Genomic DNA, 20,665 nt, shown 5'->3' on the forward strand with positions numbered 1-20,665 from the left:
ATTTTACACTATATTTTAAGCAAATACAGTTGTTTGGTTAGGAATATGAGGGGGGGGGGGGGGGCTGCAATATGAGATGGGGGGGCGCTGCAATATGAGTGTATGTTTTAACCTTTGTTGTGGCATCCGTGTTTGTCACACATTCCGATGGCAAAGCACATGAACACTTGCCAAGGGGGCAGGCGAATTCCCGGAAGTAGAAGAATCGACGTAGGCTGGAGGGACCACCTCTCTGCTAACTCCCATAGAAGCCCATTCATTCTAGGATTTTTTTGAAATACCATAACTTCATATAACATATATCCTGCGCCGATATTGTAGCTTCTGTGTAATCTACATAAACACTACAAAGGCAAAACAGACTCTACTACCTCGTCCGTAACGTTGGTTACCCGTAAGAAGAATGGTTAGCTTGTTCGGTTGGAGGGAAGCTAGCTTTGACGTAATCTCTCTTTCGTGCCGTAGGGAGATAACCGTATTGTTTGGATAAGAAGCTCAGTCCACCTTACTATGACGGTAACTCATAAGCAAAACCTAGCATACACGACCGTATGTTAAGGTAAAGCATTACACAGAGGCAACCTAATAATAAAAAAAAGTAAACCTAATTTTTTTAAAAACGGCACTAATCATTTCAGAGGTTTTCGATGGATTGACCATAGGTCAGAAAAGTGGAAAGAAGATCAGCTTCAGGCTATAACTTTTTTGTTTTGTTTTAGCATGACTGTTTTTGATGATGATCATGTGTGGTAGCTTCAACATTAACATGACTTGGTGAGGATGATATTAATAATAATACATAAATGTTTAACTTTGATGACTTTGAAGGCGAAGGAAGTGTGAGAAGAATTTCTGTGTATCTATCATATGAGTTACAAGATTCAGTTCGATGGCTAACGTCACAAAGTTAAGTGTGAGTCTGCGCAGTACTGGGGGGACCAACTGAAAAATGTTCTATTTGACTCAGTGCCCTCCCATTGAAAACGACGGAGTCTGTTCGTCCATTTCTTTTACTGTCTATGACACTTGGACTGTGTCTCAAATCGCGTACTTCTGCACTTACAATACCTAATTTGAGTGCATGAGGGTGTTCACACTGACAATTCCAACGACACGAAGGGCGCTGCAAGTTCCCGGATGGTGCACTCATAACGGTCAAAAAGCTGAGTGTGCAACGCTGGACACTTTTCGCCCTTAACGGACGCCATCTTGGCCAAATAGCGGAAGGGGAGGGAGCGTTTTCAAACTCGTGGAAATCGCGGTTGACAAAGCTGAAGCAGCAGCAGTGGAAAACAGACTTTACGGAGGTACAAGCAAGTTATAACATAAACGGTTCATGTTTTGACACAGTATGACCATGTCACTGTCGAGTTGAGGACGCCAATAAAGTTATGTTAAAATGTTTGCGATCGTCATTTCCGTGAAGTGCACAGAGTTAGTGTTTGATATGAGACAATACTATTTTGTTAAGATTTGCGCACTCCGCCAGTAAGCACACAGTGCACATAGTGTACTACACGAAAGTGTACTCACGTAAGTACACCAATTGAGACCGACTCTTGCTGTCGGAAAAACAAAGTAGCCATAGAGCTGGTAAGTCCCGCCCATCCGCTAAACCCCCAGTGGACCTCTAGATTGAAAAATCGTCAATGCAAGTGAATGTGAGAAAATAATTATTTTCTGGTCCCGTTTGAATTGTGCCATGAATGTGAACATATGTTGTCTGTAAATTTTTAATATAATTTTTCATGTTACGAGTTTGACAGTATATTATATGATTCTTCGGCTATCAGTTGTGGAAAAGACATAACGAGAAAGACTACTTGTCGCCTGTGACGTGAGCTAGCTCTAATCGCTAACATTAACTGAGATGCTAGTTTTTGTAACGGCAGGAATAAACACACATGGTAACAAAAATATTCGAAACATGTCTAGCTTCACTCAACACATTAACACTATGATACAGTGTGATTGTAAAGTTGTATGGTTCACTGTGTTCAAAGTCGATCTTAATAACCCTCTACATCTCGACCAACTGATGGTTGTTATGGGAAACTAGTTCGCTGTCGTCTAGCGGAAAGTTGTAGTCCACAAAGTGCTCTCACAAAGTTTAACCGCATCAAACTTCTACCCGCTCAATTGTAGCAATCTTTACACGAAAATGTATATTAAAAATTCACAGACAACATATGTTCACATTCATGGCAAAATTCAAACGGGACCAGACTCACATTCACTTGCATTAACGATTTTTCAATCTAGAGGTCCAGCGGGGATAGCGGAAAGGGCGGAACTTACCAGCTCTATGGGGGCGGTCCTTGTCATTCCGAGGTGCCCTGAAAGCACGGGCTAACGTAAACGTTAGCTATTTGCTGTTGTCATATGCTTTACGTGATGCCCATTCATCACACTGTTTGGATATTACTTGGCAGTCTGAATCAGAATTACCTTAGCTCTCAGTAAGTTACAGTTTATTATAGTCATGTGATTTACATAAAGTAGTAAACAACAGTAATGTTAAACGTGTCAACAAGTTAGATTCTACCCCACAAGCCACAATAGGGAACGTTCAAGTAAGCGTTAGCACATATACAAACCTATTAATGTTAGCTAACATGCTAAGCATTGAAAATGAATGCGTTAGCAATAGCCACTGCTTTTTTTTTAGATGACAACTAAGCCCTGGAAATGCGTTAACGTAATCAGCCAAATTTACTTACTTCTTAAGACCCTCGGTATGGTGTTACAACGATGTGGAGTCGAAATGTAAATTGTTAGTATGGTTTTAATGTGTAAACAGCCCAACCGCGATTTTGCAATGAAGTGAATGGAGTCATTTTAGGGACTACTTTTACGAGGTCTGTAGTTCTGTCAAAATTGATCTTATCTTTGAACAGACTACATGGTTATCTTCCTTAGACTTCGTAGATGTAGTTACTACAATTTGGAGGCGAAATTCGAAGTGTAAATATGGTTTTGATTTGTAAACAGAACAACCGCGATTTTGCGAGCTAGAAAAAAGGAAGTGAATGAATGAATAGTTACTGCTTTTCTGAGGGCTGGCGTTCTCATAAAATCGACGTAATCTTTGAAAAGACTACCTGGTTATCTTCCTTAGACTTCGTAGATGTAGTTACTACAATTTGGAGTCGAAATTTGAAGTGCAAATATGGTTTAAATGTGTAAACAAGACGACTGATGTTTAATATATGTTAATGAATGGGCACAGTATTATTGTGTACAGTAATGGGCTATCAGTAGTATGTAAACAGTTCATGTGTTATGTGATTTACATAAACTAGTAAACAACAGAAATGTTAAAAGCTGGTGTTGTGTTTCCTGAATTCTTACATTCAGGCATTCAAATGAAATGTAATTAAATAGCATATACTCTATCAGTGTATGATGCTTGCATGAGGGAAACATCCCAAAACAACGGCACCCATATAATTGCTGTTGTTTTGAGAAGTATTTCTCATGTAATCATCATGTGATCATTTAAACAAGTTTTATGACAAGGTCGATGAGGGTGGGAAAAATCGTACATTTCTGTGCAAACTTTGCCCGCACTTCAGTCACATTGTCTTTTAAGAAAATGCAGTCCATTTTTCGGTTCCAGCAGCCAACAACCTCAGAACTGACCCTTCAGGCCTCTCAGGAGGCGCTGGCCTTCTAACCTAGTGACCACCATAGCAAGCAGCATGATTGCCCTAGCAACCAGCATAGCAACCACAGTATTTATGCGTTTTAGCTTATTGGATGTTGCGTTAATGCAGATAACTTTTGATCCGTGTGCCCGATTTTCATAAATGAGGTACCGTTGGAATCCTTGGATGAGGCCGAGTTCCATGCCTCTGATCAAACCCACTCTTGCAGTTCCTCGGAACCGCAAATGTAGTTGTAGTTGCTCTGGGATAGTTATGTATTTTCATCATCATTCATTATCAGGTTGAAATAATTATCGTAACCCATAATTGGTGTGGTGATTTTGTTTCATTTTTTTCTGAAATATAAATATTATAATATATTTTCAGAATTAATTCTAATCTAAAGTTATTGCAAAGATCCTCTTGAACTGTCAGTCATTCAGTGGTAGACCCGCCCCACCTAGTAACTGTTGCTATGTCCAACTTTAGCTCACGTCCAAAATGACAAGTGAACAGCAGCCCGTTAGCTACGCTGCACAGTCTCTCGTATATGTTTGCAATGAGAGTTCGACAAAGAGATAATAGCCTAGCAGATCATGAAAAATGGTGAGCAATACAATCCAAAGTTCACTGATTTCTACATTGTTAGTTACAAATAGCTTGGATGAAAGATATTCAGCCTAATGTTAATGCTAGAATGAAGGCTGGTCTTACAGTAGCACCTGTTTCATTTGCCTCGTAGCTAACGTAATGAATATAAAATGAGCTTAACACATGTAATGTAAATGTTCACTAATGTTAGCAGACACTTTTTTCACACCCTTACTCCTTCTCCCAGCAACTTAACATTAACTATTAGCTAGCTATTGTTGTCACTGTTAGCAAGAAAGCACATATATATATATACAAGATATCTCATCGAATTACTGATATCCATCTGCACCTGAACCGGCAAGAAAATGAGGACTGATCTGCAAATGTCTGAAGGTTGAATTAAAGTTGTACTAGTAGCCTCAGCTCACTGTCAGTAAGTTGGTCCACTTTTTCGACCCCAAATTACTTATGTTGTGAGTGTTAATGAAAAGTTGATAAAAACTGAGTAAGTAATACAAATTGTTAATTTTACTCATTACTCACTCTGTGGTCCTAATGCAAAGTGGTCTGTCCAGTTATCCTTCAGTTTGGTTAATGGTTAATTTGATACAAATGATGGCCAGCCAAACATATAGGCCTATTTTTTTAATTCCATGGCAAGTTAAGAAACATTTCAACAAAAAGTGGCTTCTTGTTATCACATGGTTCAATATAGAATTTTTTTTTTGAAAATGGTTCTTCCCTAATGGTTCATTCCTACCAATTATAGAACCCCAGGGATCTATATATAGAACCCTCTTATAATATGAATTTGTTTATTCAGGGAAATTTGACTGAGCCCAGAAAGCTCTTTTGCCGCAAACCCTGATGGCAAACAGTCCAAAAAACAGAGTACAAAATACATATACTTCTAGAAGAATACAATCAAAATGTAAGAACACCCAAGAAAAATAAAGACATAAATCAGGCAAAATCGAGTTAGTTAAAAACAAGGGTACTGTACCATAGTCATATCATTAAAAAAAACAAAACTGATACAAATAGGCTTAGTTTCAGACTTTTTTGCAGTTTGTTCCATTTATGAGGTGCAAAAAAGCTGAAAGTAGATTTCCCAAAATCAGATCTCACGTATGGGGTTTCAGTGGAGATGAGATGAGACTTTGTGCCCTGATATTGTGACATATAGACTTCAATTTTAACAGGGACCTAAGGCAAGAGGAGGCAATGTCTATCCCTCCTATCTGATAAGGAAGACCAATCCATATTCTGGTAAAGTGTGCAATGATGAGTTCTAAATCCATCACCGGTAATAAAACGTATGGCACTGTGGTATACTGTATCAAGTGGTTTCAGTGTTGAGGTGGAAGCATGTATATACACAACGCCATAGTGTAAAACTGATAGTATTGTTGATTGAACTATCAACAGTCTATTTTTCATGGGAGAGACATGACTTTATTCTGTAGTTCAAGCACATGTGTTTTAAAAAATAGTCTGTCATCCAGCCAGATATTTATAATTGGGTATTTCCCAGAATTGGGGCCTATTTCTGTCCACAGGGTGTAATTCTATTAAAACACATTAAATCTAATAATGTTTAGCATCACTAATTAGTATAAAGAAAAACAAGCCTAGACTTTTTTAATGGTTGCTCCTATTCATGATTTAGACACATTTTATTGGCGTTTTATGGTACAATATCAGTGTTTTGGTGTTGTCCGCAACCAGAGTTTTCACATATTGTGCCATATCTCAAACATTATTTATCAAAAATTAAAAACATGCACACATTATGCATATGCATTTCCTGCTTTATTTTGCTTAATGTTTACCTGTCCCATGGTTTAACCGTCATTACCAGCACACTCTACATAAAGGCACTTTGCTACTGTTTTTTTATCAAAACAATATTTGGTAACCATGGTCACCTAATATCACAGTGGAATACATGAGTGTCAAGCAGAAAGATTGATGCCTTGATGTCCAGAAACATAACAAAATCTACTCTTTATCCCTCGTTTTGGGCATGTACACTTATTGTGTCATTACCATATGCATTGTATTTCTGTATTTTTGAATATTCCTGAAATTTTAGCTAGCTACACTTGCATGGTGATCATTTTTGCTTCTCAGGGTAGTTTTTCGGTATATATGTCATCACCAACACAGTCATTACCAGCACATTATAGCTTGAAATGTAGTGGTAATGACGACTGTGTTGGTGATGACATTTTTGCAGATACATTTAAAGTAATTTTTTTAAAAGAAATACATTTTTTCTTCCACAAAGTCAGTTCAACTTGGGTTTCTAAATTATAAACATTTAATTGCAATAGATTGCAATCAGTGATTTGTCATCACTGAAACAAATGTCATTACCAGAACTGCAATGTCATCACCATCACCAAGCATATTTTTGCCAATAGATTATGTATAAATTACAATAAATGACATTAATTTGATATTTTTGACAATGTTGGACAGTCTAAATTGCCACTGGATGAAAACAGATATGATATATGGCATTTATTTCAAATAAATGAAATTCCAAGCCAGGGTCGAGTGAAAAAGCAAAAAAATAAGATACTTAAACGACTATAATTCATGTTGTAAGTAAAATTCAACAATTCTAATAAGTTCAAGATAAAATAGACTTCATGTGAAACCATAATGGATCATTAATTGATCATTGATTGATCATTTCATCTTTAAAATGTACATATTAGATGATGTGATGGTAATGACATTTACCTGAAGAATTACAAAAAATCATAAATTCCCTTATATTGTGGTCTCAACCAAGCTCACAAGGTTACTCCTATCAAAATGACTGATAATTTGATGCATACCAATTAGTCAAATTTTGAATTTTATTTTTCAAAATTTCAGTAACCCAAATAGGCCCGAAATCTGAGAAATACTGACTCGCTCAATGTTTTCCCCAGTAAGAGTGAATTTTATGGACATCAGGGATAGGCTTTCTCCTTATTTTGTAGAAAAGACCATTCATTTTGTTTTAGACTCATTCAGGGTCAATTTAAGGCTATGCAGAGATTGCTGTACATAGTCAAAAGCACATTGAAGATGTGCTACTGCTTGCTCTGCTGTAGGTGCAGAACATAGGCGTAGTCACGGACGGGCCTAGGCCCGCCTACTTGTCAGTCTTGCCCGTCTGTCCGGGCTTTCCTTCGTTTATGTTGCACAGAAAGGTGTGCAAGTCAGCACTCCGCTGAAAGCTCAAGAATCAGTCAAATCGCAAACCGAAGAGGTCTCTCTCTCTTCCTCTCTCTCTCCCTCTCTCTCTCTAATCGCTAACCGAGGAGGTCTCTCTCTCTCTCTCTCTCTCTCTCAAACGAAGTTTTAATCTTTGCAGTAGGCTTGCCTATATGGCCAATCTGTTTCAATTAGATGTGATGACACACCGAAGCTAAAGTGGGTATCAGTTAAGTTTGGACGGTTTCCTGCATGCATGTTTCCTGCATCGCACACCATATTCTCGGCAAAAATGACACAAACTGCAGTTGACCCAAACAACCACCGGGTGGCACTTGGGAGTTCTGCCACTACTATTTTTGATGCGACTTGACTTACTGCTTCCATGAGCATCCAGTTTCCAAGTCAGTCAAAGTCAGTAGAACAATCAGAGACAGTTGAGCCATTACCAAACATATATGATAATACAATAGCGTGAGTTTATATATCTTATACCCTACTTGTCACGGTTACTTATAGATTTGATAGTGTAATGATAGCGCACAAGACACTTGGAAACTGGACACCAGAGACGGATGCGTTAAGTCAAAGACGTACCCTATTTTCCGCTACAATCAATGGAACTGGCGCAGCAAAGATTCTGAACAAAAATGCCTTTTCATTTTGTTTAACCCAAGTGAGTAGAACAGTCAGAGACAGTTGAGCCATTTGTCACTTCGTTCCCATAGAGTTGACAGACTAATAAGAATGCGCAGGACTCCGACGAGGGCGAGCAGGGTTTGATTCCTGATCGATGCATAATGGACAAGTTTGCCAGGGCGGATAAGCATAGTTGTAAAGGGCATGAATAAAAAAGGCAAAAAACGTCCTTTGCCGAACCCAAAAGAATAAGAATTTGAATTTTATCTTAACGAAACAACTCTAAATATCAGAGTGGGATAGGTTGGGATATTGTAGAAATTTCACTTAAATTGCAACATGCCTGCTTGCCGACGTTCAAACGAGAAAGAAATCAAAGCACTTTTTGCGTTTGAATGTAGCACAACATTTTTTTAAACAGCTGGAAAAATGATTTAGCTAATTGATTATAGCCTGTTACCAACATTTACCTGTACAAGGACATTGACAGTAGCCGAGCCTAGCAGATGCAAAAGACATCAAAAAACGCAATTCATCAGAAATAAATAATGTTATCTGCAGCGCTTTATTTAACAAACTGCAAGCAACATAAGGGTTAAGTCTGAATGACACTGAGTTTTAGACACTGAGTTTTTGAAGTTTTAGAAATATTTTCGTAATGAAATTTGTCATTTAACCCTTAGAACCCAATTGACGCAGTGCATCAAAAAAACACACCCTTTCTTCTCTGTTACATTGCTCCGGAACTGTTCATCGCAGCGAGATGAAACTTTTATTGCATGACAGAGCAGAAGTGGGGCTTTCCAAAGAGACTACACACTTCTCTGCGTTCACATGCGCACCCATTACTCTAGTTTGAATTACTCGCGAACCCGTGATCGCATAGATATGGCAAGCATATCAGATGAAAGAGGAGACACAGGGCTATCCATTGGTACCATGTATATCGATCCTTCTGGCTTATAAAAACAGACAAAGTGACTGCAAAATAATAACGTCATGTACACAAACCAACGCTGCACACCCATTACTCTTGTTTGAATTACTCGCGGACCCGTGATCGGATAGATATGCCATGCATGTCAGATGAAAGAGGAGACACAGACAGGGCTCGAAATTAACGATGTCCCGACGTCCCGGGGACCATAAAAAATGCTTCCGGGACACAATAGAATGATGTCTGGGACAACTCTGGGACAGTAGAAAAAATGGCAAAGCAAATTTCAAAATAGGTACTTTTTCCCTAAACTGTTCACATGGGAATCTAAACGTATCTTTCTTGTCTGAATAAAATACAGAATCTGGCCTATACAAAATTTGACCTGGCGTGACGGGCAGCTGGCAAAAGCAGCGTTAGCCAGCTGATCTGTAAAGAAATCTGTAAAGCGGTTTTGTACACGCAGCCTTACAACACTGTTTAGGCTACTGCTCTTCAAATCACTGTAGGCTACAATGTTATTTTTGGTACAAATATAGTAAGATACCCAAATGGGCTGGGTGCTTGCGTTTCCTTAGGAATCTGCCGTATTGGTTAAATGAATATTGTGACTTATAGGCCGACACAAAAGTAGGGCAAGGGCGGTAGGCCTAATGGGTCACTTTCCGATATAGAGGTTAACTTACCTAACTAGCAGGCAGGTAAATGGCATATGTTTTCATGACATTGTGAACATTTTTGACTGATAGTGTAGGCCTAAGGTTACACTGGTGTTCTAAAAAAAAACGAGATGACAGTCCTCTTTGACTAAAACGGTACGTGTTTTCTGTCATTGACAGACAAACGTCACCAATATCATGCTGAGCTAAATAGCCTACTGCAACTGCGATTTGACAAAACGATAGTGTTGCAAGGTAGCCTATAACAATGAAAACAGTTATTTAAGTTAGCATTTGACATTTCGCTGTGGCAGTTCTAAGGGGTGTCCAAACTGCGGCCATGCACTTTAATCCGGCCCGCCGAGCATTTATTAGTTTATCAAATTATTAAAATAGGCCGCTCGCTATTTTTTCCAGCAATAGACAACGTTGTGGTTAACGTTGTGGTACTGCAAACTGCTTTACACTCTTCTTAGAGAACGTTTACAATGTCAAAACAGCTTGTTACATCGAGATACATATTCTAACTACGTTTTGCTAATTCATTTAATTGGGAACGCATTTGAGGGTGACAGCGTGGCAGGAGAGTAGGCTAGCCTATCTGACAGCTTTGTGGTAATTTCCCACGCTAGGCTACTTACTGTTTTCACTGAGATCTGTGGCCATGACATCATACCAAACTGACATTGAAATTAAAGACACGTGAAAATAGATTATTGACGGAATGTTTTACAACCCTGTCCGTCAAAACGATGGACAATGAATGTTTAGTGCAACCTCAAAAAAGAGCCAAAAGCGCAATCTCTGAAAATGAGTGTGTGAAACAGCAGATGATTAATGAAATGGTGTTTAATAAATTGTTCAGAACTGACATGGTGGACCAGAACGAGTTAATTAAGTGATGCAAGTTACTGATTATTATGCTGTTTATTAAAAACAAGAACTTGAATTTGGGACACTGGTGTTTAAGTCCGGGACAGTGGCAAGTAGAATTCGGGACAGCTGCGGGACACTGAGAAAAAAAGTTAATTTCGAGCCCTGGACACAGAGCTATTATTTGATACCAAGTACATCCTTCTGGGTTATAAAACAGACAAAGTGACCGCAAAATAATAACTTCATATAGCTGGACGTTTTTGTCTGTTTTTGTGGCAAAGCATGTTTATAATCCAACAATATTGTGTGTTTCTCTATGCCAAAGCATGTTCATAATCCGGTTTTGAGATCCTACGAAATTCCTGCATGGCATCCAATTCATGGCTCACATTGCATCTCAATTTGTTCAACAAAGAAACACCTTTTTTGCCTTTACTTTGTTCATGGCAATGCATTAAAAAGTTGAGAATCATTATAAGTACACCATAGGCACACACAGGCTAACACGCAAACTCGGATCAAGTCAGGTCAGATCAGTTCGTGTCACAGATATGGAGCGCAGAAAGGTCATTTTTCATCACTAAATAAAAAATGGCATTTATTTCCGTAAATCACACACCACATATTTCTGTAAATTGCTCAGCCCCAGAGTATCCCTCCAACATGGCAATTATATTGCCCGACAGGACAGTCTGCCCTACACACACATGAAATGTATGTAGAGCTATGAGCTTGCTGTGGTGAGATACATGTTAAATATAATAATTTTTATAATACGCTTTTTATATTTTAATTCTTTAAAAATCTAAATAAAATCAATGCTACAAATACATGAAATGATATATATATATATATATATATAATATGTGTGTTTGGCACTTACAATGACCAGAATAAATCCTTATGAATATAGGTAGTGAAAATGCCCTTAAAACATCTTAGGGTTCTAAGGGTTAACCAATTAAATTACAATGAAATATCATCAGTAATATTCGACCATTATTTTGTCTAAATAGGCTGTGCATTGGGTTAGACACCAGGGGCCATTATTCACAAAGCCTTTTGTCTTACCACTAGGAGTACTCCTGAATAGCAATAAAAGATTTTAGCTAGGCATTTCTCTTATTAAGAGAAACGTATTCTCTATGTTTATTTCAGCATGGCGGCCCCCCACGGTTTAATTAATACCGCCACGGTATCAGAATCAGCACAGAGACGCACATTTGCTTTTTAATTTTAATCCATCGACGTATGCAATTTAATAAGTAGGCCAAACTAGTCAGAGGTTATTATGGCCCGCCCAGTTTCAGTTCATATATTACATATTGTAATGATGTAGCCTATTTAAAGCATTAACTTTCTTATGAAAAATTGCAGTTTAAGAATAAACAGCAATGCTAATCCGAGGTACCTGTCTAGTTTTATTCCATAAATATATTGTTTTTATAGACGTTAGTGGCATGCGCTATCAAGAGCTTCCATGTGCTACGCATGTTTGTCAACATCGCAAAAACAGGCCAAGGTAAACCCATTCATTTCTGAAGCTGATCGTATAAAGTATTTCCCATATCGTAGTCTATAGGCCTAAGCTCGTTCGCAACAACAGCAAAAATGAAACTGGAGAGAGGATGTCTCAATTGCGAATCGCAACGACTGGTAGTAACAAACGTAAATTGCAAAACATTTTGTATGCACTCGTGATGTGATGGCCTACTAGGCCTAATGTGAATCGCGGACTATAAAGTAAAGGAGATTTGCACCAAATAAAGGCAGTGTTGTGTTTTTACAACGTGTTGGCACAAAACGTAATTTCTGTCATAAACAAAGTAAGCTAAACGTTTCTCCATTGTCAACGTGAACTACCGGTATGTTCAAGCGTTCAAGTGACAAAGTGGTTTAATGCATGGGTTAACGTGAGGTGAGTCAGACAAGATGGGCCTGTCTTAGTTCCTGAAACCTGTCCCTCTGAAGTCACGTTAGGCTAAATGGTATGGAAGCCCGTTTGCGCCACATAAAAAAAAATCTGATCTATTATATCTCATTATTGTGAGATACTATGTCATTATTCTGACATAGTATCTCGTTATTGTGAGATAGTATCTCATTATTGTGAGATAGTATCTCGTTATTGTGAGATACCATCTTGTTATTCTGACGTAGTATCTCATTATTGTGAGATATATCTCATTATTGTGAGATAGTATCTCATTATTGATAGTATCTCGTTATTGTGACATAGTATCTCGTTATTGTGAGATAGTGTCTCATTGTGAGATAGTATCTCGTTATTCTGACATATTTCGCTATGACTAAATAGGAAATGCTTTGCCCCTTATATTTCCGTGGTCATTCAAGATGGATTCGATCATTGAAAACTATTTTCGACGTGGTTTTACAAACACTGAGATACAAACGCTTTTACATGAAGAGCATAATATTGAAATAAGCCTCCACACTTTACAGAGAACCTTGCAAATAAAGCACCTCTGGCGTCGGCGCAATAAAACTGATGTTGCTGAAGTTGCAGAGTTCATCCATCAGCAACTCCAGACTTCGGGTCAATTGCATGGCTATAGATGGATGCACCAGAAGTGCTGGATGGCTGGCATAATTACAGACCGAGAAACTGTCCGTCTGTTGTTAAGACTAATGGATGGTGGTGGCGTAGATTTGCGAGCAAGACACCGCTTGAGACGCCGTGTGTATGTCAGTCGTGGGATTATGTGTGGCAACACATAGTTGTTTTAAAAACAAATGCTCCCGTTACCCCGCAGAAGTTTCAAAGTAGCCTACACCCAGCCTAAGCCTACTTCAGAACACCTCATCGACTGTCTGTAGTAGGCTACAACTTCGATTCAATAAAAAGATTTCTAAAGAAAAATGTCGCATCATTACTCCTGCCTGGATTTGAACTCAGGACTGCCTGAAAGTTGCAGACCTGTTCTGGAAATACGCGCATTAACCCACTCGACCGTCAGACAACGCTAGCTGCATCGAGTATTGGGTAGGGACTGTCCACTGGTTGCTGTGGCACAGCCTTGAGTGACCGAATTCGTTTTCTTTTGTCATATGAATGCTGTCATTTTGTTCAGAACTATTCACAAGGATTCTGGGCAGCATATTTATGTTCTGTTTGCAAGCGAACCTCTCATGAATCATGACTGCCCACAAAGTAGCCTACTGCCAGCTGACGAAGCTCTCATTTTAAAACATTACTGAGAGACAGGCACTGTACAATCAAGAAATCCTGCCACTGAATCCAAAACTATGTTTGACATTATGTACAAAGCTTATAGGCTACAGTGAACCAGCATGTTGCAGGGGTTGCTAAAAACACCGGCAAACAACACACTGAAAACTCGGCCAATCACGGCCCTTGCTGTCGAACGCTCCGTCCGGTTCGACCGCGGAACGCCACAGCGGACTTATGCTGCCCCCAAGCGGCTGCAGTTGTACTTACATTTCACGTAGCTGCGTGAATCACGTTTTTCGTGAGTGAAGTGTCCATTTTTATCTAGCACCCACTGTACGTTCATGGAGGCCTAACGGCGTATTGCTGTGATCGAAAGCGTTTAATAAATTTCACTTTTTCATGTCATAAAAGTTACATGCCTATGATAACGCTTTACAGTTGTCCAATATGATCAATCTTTCAATTGTGTTTATGTGACGCGCTGAAGCTGCATGCATTGTTTTGCTCCGTTTAAAATGTTTCTGCGTAATTGTCAGCTGTGTTCATATTCCACTTTTTATGTCTTAAACGTAGCATGCCTATGAAAAGGCTTTGCAGTAGGATTGTCCAATGGTCAATCTGATGCTTCAATTTGTGTTTTATGTGACAGGCCAATGCTGGGTTCATGGAGTTTTGCGCAAGTTTAAAATGTTTAGCCGACTACATAATTTGTCAGATATGATGAAATTCGTTTAATAAGTTCCACTTTTCATGTCATGAATGTACCATGCCTATGATAAGGCTTTGCACTTGTCCAATATGGTCAATCTGTTTTTTGCTCCGGTTGAAAATGTTTCTGCATAATTTGTCGGCTGTGATCAAATGCGTTCAATAAATTAAATAAATAACATAAGTTATGTCATAAATATAATATGCCTATGATTAATGTTTGTATGCATCTAATCTAGGCCTTATGTTCAATGAAATTGGCTTTGCCCACCTGTTTTTTTCTGTGCCCACCCATTTGAACATTTCTGGCTACGCCACTGGTGCAGAAGCATAGGAAATTGTGTCATCCGCATAGAAGTGAGCTTTACAATGTGCTTTTCAGTGCAAGTTCAGCTATTTTTACACTTGTCACACAATGGCGTTTCATTTTGACGAAGGTCCGATTGACAAAGAAGCACACAATCACATAATATTCATCTGTTCATCAATTCACCGTGAGAGGGCGATAAGACCACGACATCACATGATATCTTCTTTTCCAAACGAGTTTTGCAAGAGTGCTACAGTTTTTCAGCTGAATCCTAAATATAGGCTACTACATATTGAGGCACAGATGTCATTTATGTATAGTGTTAACAGTAGCGGGCCCAAGATAGAACCTTGTTGTCTATATTTTCATCACCTCTTATTTGTTATGTGAAGATGTCTGTGGAACACCATTTTTTATCTCCAAGACGTCTGACATTATACCTGCAGCATCTATACTCTGTGTCCTGTCAGTTAGATAGCTTTGAAACCAGTGAAGGTAGTCAAACCCCAGGGAGGCCAGTCTTTCAATAAGTATACTGTGGTTGACAGTATCAAAAGCTTTGGATACATCGATAAACAAGGCTGCACAGTATTGCCTATTGTCAATAGTGAAGGCTATGTCATTTACCACAAGAGTTGCTGCAGTGTTGGTACTGCTGAAACCTGATTGGTAAGGACTTAGAATGGTATTGGAAGACAGGTAGGCATTAAGTTGTTCTTATTTTTAGAATGCACCATAGGGTGCTGCGGCATCCACTTTGAGAAACCCTGGTTTATGCTATTCTCCCTATGACTTACAATATTCTTTCCTTGCTTTCCTCATTACAGTTGTTCTTGATGAGAGGTCTGGATTGAAAATGGACATCAGATCAACAACCCCATCTCTGCCTTGGATGTGTTATTCAATATGTTTAATGTGTATACTAACACACACAGCTGATTATATAATAAAAGAGCGTCTTTGATTTAGCCTACAATCCTTATGGAGATGAAAGATTTTGTACCCAGTAAATGGAAAAATGTAAACTTATACTGTGTGTTCCAAATTAGTTTTTTGTTTTCAGTAATGTAAAGAGAAGATTCTTATTCAAAATATTAGTAATTATAATGTCATGTGTTTATTTTATTGAGCTACTTCTCTCAGCTGACATAATACTAAAAAATGTTGTCTATACTTACATCACTTCTTATTTCTTATGTGAAGATGTCTATATTAGCACATACTATATTGTCACATAATCATTACATAATCATCACATAATCTTCAAACTCTACAAACTACAAAACTGTTCAATAAAAACTATTATTGATACATATGTATATGTGGATATGAGCTTTCTTTTTGTATTTGGCTTAACTGGATATGTTAACTTAACCTGGTAGGGGGTAGGTTTTGTTCAGGTTATATTCAATTATGTTTGGTTATTTCAGTGCAAGTTCAGCTATTTTTACACTTGTCACACAATGGCGTTTCATTTTGACGAAGGTCCGATTGACAAAGAAGCACACAATCACATAATATTCATCTGTTCATCAATTCACCGTGAGAGGGCGATAAGACCACGACATCACATGATATCTTCTTTTCCAAACGAGTTTTGCAAGAGTGCTACAGTTTTTCAGCTGAATCCTAAATATAGGCTACTTAAAGCATTCTCCATCCCTACATTACGCATCGTGGATTAGAATAAATCTTTAATGTAGGCTATAAACTAGCCTACACCATAGTGGACATTTGTCTTTGGCTCATCAGACATAGACAGATGGACAAACAACATCTCCGACACATTGAAGATATCATTAAAACAAGTGCAGTACAAAACATAGAAAATGAATAAATAAGTTTATATATAGGCTACATAACAGCTCAGCCAGGTATGTGTGTTGCCACTAAGTTTGTTAAGAATGCTGATGGCATTTGGGATAAAATAGTTTTACACTTTTTGCCTCTCCAAATTATGTGCATTTGTAGTGTTGCAGACGCAGAGCATATCGGCAAGCTGTCAGTCAGTAAAGTTTGCCTTGCACTAAAGCAGTTCCTGCGCAACTTAATTTGTTTTCCTGGGCACAAACCCACGAGGATCATTAAAGTGTAGCTTCACCAACTGGCAGGTCAGCATTACTTATTTTAAGTTTTACAAATTTGCACTGACAATAGGCTATCTTTGCTGGTGAGCTTTCAATTAATGGGCCTTGGCTTTTTCAGAATTTCCTCACATTAAGGTCTAATGGATAGCCTATAGGCAACTTCTATTTTTTCGATGCTCTCTTAATGGTGTTATAGCCTGGATACCAGACTCTCTGACTTCGCAGAGAGTCTGGCCTAGATCCATTGGCAAACGTTTATTTCCTGGTTGGTGGACCTGGTTGCCGAAGTGAACCAGAGCTATTCCAGGCGGAGTACTGTAGGGATATGTAAATGAGCGGAAGTACGTAGACAGGCGTAGTCAGGCTAATGGTGTTGGTGTTTAAAACACTTTTTTATTTTAATAATTGCCAGATGATATGTGATGCTTCACATCTTATCACAAACCTGGGTGCGAAATGGCCAGGGCCCAGTACACGATGCCAGGATGTAGCCTACCGGGAATCTAATTTGAGTAACACATTTCAATAGGGTGAGTTAGGCCTATACCTTACTAGAATATTATCAGTTCCACTACAGAATAATTAATGCGTAGGCTGTAACTTAATGTTATATGTGCAATTACAGGAGAACTTGATGGGTACTGGGGGATAGAGGATAGCCTACCCATGCCTTCTGACACTCATCACCCCTTACCCTGTTACCGATGCTGGAGCGCAAAAACTTAAACTTGGCCCATGCACAGCAGAACCCGGGTTAAAATAGAAAAGTACATTTGGGATTCTCAAGGAGTCTATGGCCCACTCAATCTGTGACAAGGTAGGCTAGTTTAATAGACAGATAGTTTAATGAATGTTGAAAGTTTAAAAGTTATATTTAGATAGTTTAAAGGTTGTTGACATACTGATAGTTTAATGCGTGTTGGTAGACAAATAGTTTAAAGACTGTATATAGATAGATAGTTGACAATAACTGACAGTTGGAATGGCTCTAATGTTTGCTAGCAGTTATGCTAACAAAGCTAATTATTTTGACCAAGTTACTTAGTTAACTTAGCTCATGTTTTCTAGCAGTTTTGAAAAAAATGCTAACATGCTAACTATGCTAACCATGTGACTCAGCTAACTTCGCTAATCATTTTTAGCAGTTTTGCTAAAATGCTAACAATGCTAATAATGCTAACTAGCTAGTGAGGACTTTTATTTTGAAAAGGTTAAATTATTTGCTAGATGGATGAGGTTTAATATAGTTGGAATGACTGAACAGTTAAATAGGTGGATGGTTTAAAAGGTTAAATTATTTGCTAGGTAGATGAGGTTTAATATAGTTGGAATGACTGAACAGTTAAATAGGTGGATAGTTGAAATGGTTAAATTATTTGCTAGGTAGATGAGTTTTAATATAGTTGGAATGACTGAACTAGATAGACGAGGTTTAATATAGTTGGAATGACTGAACAGTTAAATAGGTGGATAGTTTAAAAGGTTAAATTATTTACTAGGTAGATGAGGTTTAATGTAGTTGGAATGACTGAACTAGGTAGACAAGGTTTAATATAGTTGGAATGACTGAACAGTTAAATAGGTGGATGGTTTAAAAGGTTAAATTATTTGCTAGGTAGATGATGTTTAATATAGTTGGAATGACTGAACTAGGTAGATGAGGTTTAATATAGTTGGAATGACTGAACAGTTAAATAGGTGGATAGTTTAAATGGTTAAATTATTTGCTAGGTAGATGAGTTTTAATATAGTTGGAATGACTGAACTAGGTAGACGAGGTTTAATATAGTTGGAATGACTGAACAGTTAAATAGGTGGATGGTTTAAAAGGTTAAATTATTTGCTAGGTAGATTATGTTTAATATAGTTGGAATGACTGAACTAGGTAGATGAGGTTTAATATAGTTGGAATGACTGAACAGTTAAATAGGTGGATAGTTTAAAAGGTTAAACTATTATAGATAGATGAGGTTTAATATAGTTGGAATGACTGAACAGTTTCTCAGGCTTATAGCATAGAATGAGACTGTATGCTTAAAGCCTGAGAAACTGACAGTTGATGCAGGTGGCCTGGCTACCTGGCACAATATTCTAATTGCTATGATGTCATAAAGCCTGAGAAACTCTCAGTTGATCCAGTTGGCCTGGCCAGAGCCATATATGGTGATCCAGGTGGCCTGAACACCTGGCATAGGATTCTAATTAGAGTGCATGAAAATGCACTCTATTGTTATCCGAATTATTCTTAATATTATTATAGTGCATGAAAATGCACTATACTGTTCTTCCAAAATTTCTTATTGGGGGCCAAGCAGCGAAGCTGTGAGGCAACCCATAGTGATTCTACGTATTCTTATTCTTATTATTATTGGGGGCCAAGCAGCGAAGCTGCGAGGCAACCCATAGTGATTCTACGTATTCTTCTTCTTATTAGGGGTCCGAGCAGCATAGCTGCAGGACCCCTATTGTTTCTGTACCGTTCATTTTTGGCCAAAATTCTGTAAAAGTCATACTGCTGCCTAAACCGTAACTCCAAAACTCTTCAAATTTTCAGGTATGGTTACCAGTACCCCCCTCTGCCCATAACCCAAAATTTGGGGTACTGCACCCAAAGGTGGCGCTGTTGGAAAAAAAAGTTAATTATGCTAATTTCTCCTTACCAGATTGACCTAGACTCAAAATTCTTTCATAATATTAATCTCTAAACTCAGATGCATCTTTTTGGCCCTGGTCTTATGGTCTAAAAATGTTTATTTTTGACACAATTTCATGGAAAAGCCAAACATTATAAAAAGTTTCACACTCTTCAAAAATAATCAAATCTTCACCAAAATTCTCACAGACAATGTTTAGACCAAGCCTCACAAAAGTTATGGATCAGAATTTTGATATTTTGTTCCATTTCAGAGATATAGGCTAATAAAGTTAGACCACTTAGGCCATTTTTCCTAGATCACCTATATTCCTATAAACCGTAAGTCCTAGAAACTAAACATGTTCAAGTATTGTTACCAGTACCCCCCACTACCCACAACCCAAAATTTGGGGTACTGCACCCAAAGGTGGCGCTCTTGTCAAAAATGCTTATTTCTCCTTACCAGATTGACCTAGACTCAAAATTCTTTCATGATATTAATCTCTACATTCAGATGCATCTTTTTCACCCTGGTCTTATGCTCTAAAAATGTTTACTTTTGCCACAATTTCAGAGAAAAGCCAAACATCATAAAAAGTTTCACATACTTCAAAAATGATCAAATCTTCACCAAAATTCTCACAGACAATGTTTAGACAAAGCCTCACAAAAGTTATCAAAATAATTTGGATATATTTTTCCATTTCAGAGATATAGACCAATAAAGTTCGACCACTCAGCCCATTTCTCCTATATCACCTATATTCCTATATGAGTATTTTTTTTTCCTTGGTGAACAACCATACAACCATCATTATGTGGATACCATTAACAGTGCACATTTTCAGATCTGTACTCTTTTTTATAAAGCCCTTAATTCTATTGTCAAATGTATGCTAGGAATTTTCTTGATGTTGTGTGTTTGCCAACACACCTTTTCACCATGTGAATGTGACTGCCAAATATGTAGGATTGTCAGTGGCTCAGTGGGATAATGCCTAGTGCTGATGTTTGTTAGGTTGAGAGTTCGAATCCCTGGTAGTGCTTTAGGCTCTAGCTCGAATACTATTGGTTATTGAAGATTCACACCAACAGCACCTGAATGAAATCAGGCAATCAACATACACAGTCATTAGTTGCCAAGAATCAGAATGCCGAGACACTCTG

General features: G+C 38.1%; 1 protein-coding gene across 5 annotated transcripts in view; it reads left to right on the plus strand.

The window, feature by feature from the left end:
* The window catches only part of dab2 (DAB adaptor protein 2), a 235,420-nt gene extending 219,329 nt beyond the window's left edge, over positions 1 to 16,091 (plus strand). For all 5 annotated transcript variants that reach the window (XM_042066207.1, XM_042066191.1, XM_042066216.1 and 2 more), the window contains one exon: positions 15,604 to 16,091. The gene's annotated coding sequence lies outside the window, so the exon portion shown is untranslated. The remainder of the gene's footprint in view (positions 1 to 15,603) is intronic.
* The last annotated feature ends 4,574 nt before the right edge of the window (positions 16,092 to 20,665 follow it).

The sequence above is a fragment of the Alosa sapidissima genome, chromosome 2, assembly GCF_018492685.1.
Source record: "Alosa sapidissima isolate fAloSap1 chromosome 2, fAloSap1.pri, whole genome shotgun sequence".
NCBI classification, from domain to species: domain Eukaryota; kingdom Metazoa; phylum Chordata; class Actinopteri; order Clupeiformes; family Clupeidae; genus Alosa; species Alosa sapidissima.